The following is a 6329-nucleotide window of genomic DNA, read 5'->3' as shown; positions in this document are numbered from 1 at the left end:
ACTAAGTGCTCTTGAGAATTGTATCGTGTCAATGATGGTATTATGCCATGGGACATGTAAGGCGGCTAAGAGTGCCGTACATAGTATCTGCGCACAGGGCACGGCTTGGTTACTGGTAGCCGAGAATATTCACTGAGCTCGGCGTAAGCGGGCCGGAGTCAGTGGGATAACGGAGGGAGCAGCCTGAGAGCGCTAGCCCTAGTTATCATTTGTACAGTAATATGTGAATTGAATTGATATGCTTAGTATGTTGAATACTTGGTCATGCTGAATGATTACATGTTTGAGAACTTGTGATGCAATGTGGGTTATGGATTTGTCTGTTGATTGCTTATGCTCTGTTGTTGTGTTTTCTTGCTGGGCCTTGGCTCATGGGTGCTACGTGGTGCAGGTAAAGGCAAAGGCAAGTTGGACCAAGCCTGAGATGGAGAGCTCCGAGGTGGAATGTACATAGCCAGCCGTTCGATCATCATGATCGAGGAGTGTATTAGGACAGGGATTACCTAACAGCTTGTTTTTCCTTAGTATGGCCGGTTATTGTATCTAAATCTTATAACTTTTGTAAACGATCTTTGAAATTGTATTTTTGGGATCCCGTGTAAACAAATAATGTTTCTTAATGAAAATGTGGCTTTCGAGACCAAACCATTTTAAACCCTAGTTCCTTTACAGTTTTGATAACACGATTTTAACTGAATGACTTGATTAGCAAGTCTGGCAATTTATAAACACACAGTGTAACGGTCTTGGCTATCTAGGGCGTTACATGCTACCTCTTAGTTTTCTCCTTGTACAACTTAGCATTTTCATAGGAGAACAACCTCATTTCTTCCAGCTCATTTAGTTGTAACTTACGTGCTTCTCCAGCAGTTTGGAGATCCAGGTTCAACTTCTTAGTGGCCCAATATGCCTTATGCTCCAACTCAAAGGGCAAATGGCAAGCGTTCCCAAAAACCAAACGATACGGTGACATTCCCAAATGGGGTTTTGAAAGCCATTCTATAAGCCCAAAGAGCATCATCCAATCGCTGAGACCAATCCTTTCTACAAGCATTCACCACTTTCTCTAGGATTCCCTTGATCTCTCTATTGGATATTTCCGCTTGATCATTTGTTTGGGGGTGGTAGGTTGTGGCAATCTTGTGCTTCACACTATATTTGGCTAACAAAGTTGTCAAAATCTTGTTCACAAAGTGGGTGCCTTCATCACTTATAAGCGCCCTTGGAGTGCCAAAACGGGTGAACACATGCTTATGTAGGAACTTCATGACCACCTTGGAATCATTAGTAGGACTTTCCACTGCTTCAACCCACTTAGAAACATAGTCATCCGCCACCAAGATATACAAATTTCCGAATGACTAAGGAAATGGCCCCATGAAGTCTATCCCCCAAACATTGAACAATTCCACTTGAAGGATGCCATTCAAAGGCATTTCACTCCTTGCTGAAATATTTCCAACACGTTGGCAGCGATCACATCTTTTAACAAAGTCATGAGCTTCCTTGAAAATAGAAGGCCAATAGTACCCCAATTGAAAAACTTTAGCGCCTGTCCTTTGCCCACCAAAATTCCCACCATAAGGAGCTGAATGACAATGCTCTAGTATGCTAGAAACTTCATCCTCAGGCACACAACGCCTCATGATTTGATCTGGACATTGCTTGTACAAATAGAGCTCATCCCAATAATAAAATCTCACATCATGAAAGAATTTTTTGAGCAACTGCCTATTCGAATCAGGTGGCTGCAAACCACTCACCAAATAGTTGACAAAATCAGCGTACCATGGTGTAGTGACTTGGTTCACAACCAACAATTGTTCATCGAGGAATGTCTCTTTAATAGGCCCTTCATTTTGATTTTCACTTCTAGCTTCATGTCTAGATAAATGGTCAACCACTTGGTTCTCTATTCCTTTTCTATCCCGAATTTCCAAGTCAAATTCTTGAAGAAGCAACACCCATCGAATAAGGAGTCTCGGGTTGTTCTCTTCCATGGAGAAGAAGAAGAAGCCAGTACGTAGGCCTGAAATTCATGTAGAAGAACAGGTTGAGAAGTTGTTACCTGATGTGCAGGTGCCGATTGTTTCAGACCTTGAGGGATTGGGAAATGTAGGGCAGGCGAGTGATGGTCCAATTACTCTAGATGGGACTGGGTCTGGGGGTTTGAATTTTGCATGTGAAGCTGAACGATTGAATATTAACACCCAAGGGTCTGATGCTAAGGGAGATGGAATTGGTACAGGTCCGACAGGTGCATCCTGGGCGGATAAGGCAGTTAAAGGGGATAAGGCAGATGAAGGGGATTTTCAGACATCGACCCATCATCAATGGCAGCAATTCACGACGAGTAAGTTCTCATTTTCTGACCAGAAACTAGAATTTACTGAACCATTGTTTAGAGATGGGCAGAAGTTTGCTAAGGTCGATATTGAAGAGGTTAAAGTTCAATCTGCGAATTGGAGTTCGGCAATGATATGCATGGTGCATGGTGCTAACCCTCCAATGGCTGTTTTTGAAGGGTTCATCAAAAGAGTTTGGGGCCATCTAGGGATTTCTCAAATCGCTAGAATGACGATGGGGCTAACTATGGTCAAATTTAACGATGAAGCTACGGGAGATCATGTATTGGAGAATGGTGTGCTTCAATTCGACAGAAAACCTGTTATTATTAGGGCATGGACAGAGGATCTCAGTGCAATCTGATTAATTCGCTCAGTTCCATTATGGATTCGTTTACATGACCTTGGGCTTCAGTATTGGGGCAGTAAGTGTATCAGTACACTGGTGAGCACTATTGGCAAACCCCTTATGGTAGACAAGTTTACTAGGGAGCGTTCAAGAATTCAATTTGCTAGGGTTCTTGTGGAGATGGAGATAACTGATAATCCTCCTAGAAGTATTCAGTTTATCAATGAGTATGGCCAGATTATGGAACAGGGAGTAGAATATGAATGGTTGCCTACTGAATGTAAGGTGTGCTTTGGGTTTGGGCATTCTATGGTGGACTGTCGCAAGGAGCACAAAACTCAGTGGGTGAAAAAAGAAGCTATGGCTAAAACAGAGGCAATAGATGAGAAGAATAAAGATTTGGAGGAGCCTAATGAAGAGACACCTGAAGGTTTGTCTAGAGCTCCTGCTGCAGAGGATAGTTCAGTTCAGAATTCTAAGGAGTTACAGCTTGGCAAACTCCAAGACGTGTGGCTACACAGGCTAGGCAGGGTCTAAGTAGTACTCCTCTGCCTAGTCAGGTTCAAAAATAGTCAAATAAGTTTGTAGTGCTTCAAGAACAGAAGAAGGGTGGCAAAGAAGGTAATATTGGAACTAGTTCTTCCAATGGATAATTGTAATATTCTGAGTTGGAACTTGAGAGGGCTGAATAGTTATAATAAACATATTTTAGTCTTAGATATATGTAGTAGGAATAAAATTGGAATTGGAGGTTAGTCAGAAACCAAAATGAGGGGGAATAAAATTGTCGAGTTCATGGAGCATAAACTTCCTAATTGGGAGTTTTACTCTAGTCCGACTATTGAGGGCAGACTTTTGATAGTTTGGAGGAGAATCTTTGTGAGAATGACTATTTTGGAAGAATCACATCAGTTTGTTCATTGTATGGTCAAAATGGCAGGCCAGAGGGATATTTTCTATGTTACTTTTGTCTATGGGTACAATATGCTGGAGGGAAGGAGGAGTTTATGGCAAGGTCTTAACAGGATTTCTCTTCCTGTTAGAGCTTGGATTGTGTTAGGGGACTTCAATGCCCCTTTCTCTTGTATATACAGATCAGGAGGAAAACCAGTTTCTGGTTTAGAGTTGGTAGATCCTCTTCGTTGGCTAGCTGATACTCAAGTTGAGGCTCTTAAAAGCATTGGTTCCTATTTTACTTGGACAAACAACCAAGAAGGTTCAACAAGGATTTACTCTAAGATTGACCATGTATTCATGAATGACGAGTGGCTTGATCTCTTTCCTCTTTCTTTGGCTGTATTTAGATGGGGGGTAGTCTCAGATCATTGATGTTGTGTTGTCACTAACATGCCTATGGAGAAGATGGGAATCAAGCTTTTCAGATTTTATAATTTTTGGACTGCCCATCCAGATTTCAAAGAAGTAGTTATGAGTAGTTGGAGGACCCCTATTAAGGCTACTGGGTTGAGAGCAATATACTTAAAGACTATGAGGCTGAAGCATAGGCTAAAGAAATTCAATAGAGATGCTATTGGATATATAGGTCTGAACTACTATTCGGCTAAGGAGGCTTATCTGGAAGCTAAACTTCAAGCTCAATTTCATCCCCAAGATCACAGCTTGCAAGAGGCAGTTAAGGTGACTGCTGCTGAGTTCACTATACAGGAGCATAGGTACCATTGCTTTCTTGCTCAGCGTAGTAAGCTTACTTCGATTAGAAAGGGGGATATGAACACTTCTTATTTCCATGCTTGTTTGAAAAAATGAAGAGCAGATAACAGTATTGCTACTTATATTACTGAGCAAGCTCACTTTGTTGACCATTTTAAAAGCTACTTAGGCAGTCCAAGTTCGGCTACTGGCAGAATAGACTTGTAGTGTATTGAGATGGGTTCCAAGCTCTCCATAGATCAACTACTGCTTCTCTTAAAACCCTTTTCTAGTAAGGAAATCAGGGCTGCATTTTTTGGAATCCCCAGCACTAAGTCTCCAGGGCTAGATGGATTCGGCTCTGATTTTTTCAAAGAACTATGGCAGGATATTGGGAAAGATGTCTGTTCAGCGATAGTTCAGGGTTTTGCCATAGGAAAATTTCCTTCTAAACTTCATGAGACCACTCTTTCCTTGGTTCCTAAAGTCTCTAATCAAGCTTGGGCTATTGACTACAGACCTATTGCTTGCTGCTCCACTTTGTACAAGTGTATGGCTAAATTGTTATGTTCTCGTATGGCTTTAGTCCTTCGTGTCCTCATTCAGCCAAACCAGGGTGCTTTTGTTAGGGGTCGGTCAATTGCTCATAACATCATGATATTCCAGGACCTAATCAAGAACTATGGGAGGGCTTCAACTTCTCCTAGATGTGCCATTAAAATTGATCTTAGTAAAGCATATGACACGGTTGATTGGCAGTTTCTTGAAGATCTTTTGAGGGCCTTTTATTTCCCTATGAAATTTATTGGTTGGATAATGGCTTGTGTGAGAAATACTTCTTACTCTTTACATATGAATGGTAGAGTTCAAGGTAGCTTTAAGGGTAAAAAGGGGCTGCGACAAGGTGAACCAATATCTCCCCTTCTATTTGTGCTTATTGTGGATTATCTGACCAGAAGCCTTCAACTTGCTGATCGGGCTCCTACTTTCAAATATCACCCTTTGTGTAAGAGCCTTAAGCTTCTCAATTTGTGCTTTGTTGATGACTTAATTTTGTTTTGTAAAGGAACCCTTTCGGCAGTGAGCATTTTTAAAGAGGTCCTAGAAAAGTTTAGTGAGGCCAGTGGTTTATCTATCAATACTAACAAGTCTCATATTTACTTTGGAGGAGTCAATGCAACAGAGAGAAGGGTTATTGCACAAGATATTTAGCTGCCTGAGGGATCGTTTCCTCTTAGGTATCTTAGGGTACCTATGAGACTAACTAAGTGGAGACATGAGGATTGTGAGATTATTATTCATAAAATCAGGTTGAAGCTGTTATCTTGGACCAGTAGGCATCTGTCTTATGCAGGCCGAATGATTTTTATACACTTAGTTCTTTTTGGTCTTAGAAATTATTCGATGAGTGTCTTTATTTTGCCTCAGAGTATTGTTAAGGAGGTAGAGAAGTTATGCCGTATTTTCCTCTGGGGAGCTTCAGGGAATAGAAGTAAGCTTCATATGGCTTCGTGGCATCAGGTGTGTCTCCCTAAAGCTTATGGAGGTCTCGGGTTTAGGGATGGGGCGAACTGGAATAGAGCCATATTAGCCAAGTACATTTGGGCTGTTTCAGAAAAGCAGGACCTTCTTTGGGTCAAATGGATCAAGGAAATATATTTGAAGGGAGTTAATTTCTGGAGTTATGTTCTGAAACCAGACAGTAGCTGGTATTGGAGGAAATTGTGCCATGTAAGGAGTAAATTCAGTAGCCTAGAGGTACTTGCTGCTAGGATTTCAGGGAAGTTTAAGCCTTCAAAATTATATAACAGTACCTTAAATCAGCAGCTAGTGGGGTATAAGCGTACGATCTGGTGTAAGTTGACTCTCCCTAAGCACTGGTTTCTCCTTTGGCAGGTGGTCAATACTCACCTTCTCACTAGAGACAATTTATCTAAAATCAACTTTCAGTTGAACAGCCTCTTATGTCCAATTTGTGAAGATCA

The sequence above is a fragment of the Humulus lupulus genome, chromosome 6, assembly GCF_963169125.1.
Source record: "Humulus lupulus chromosome 6, drHumLupu1.1, whole genome shotgun sequence".
Taxonomy (NCBI): Eukaryota; Viridiplantae; Streptophyta; class Magnoliopsida; order Rosales; family Cannabaceae; genus Humulus; species Humulus lupulus.
This window is presented reverse-complemented; position numbering follows the sequence as displayed.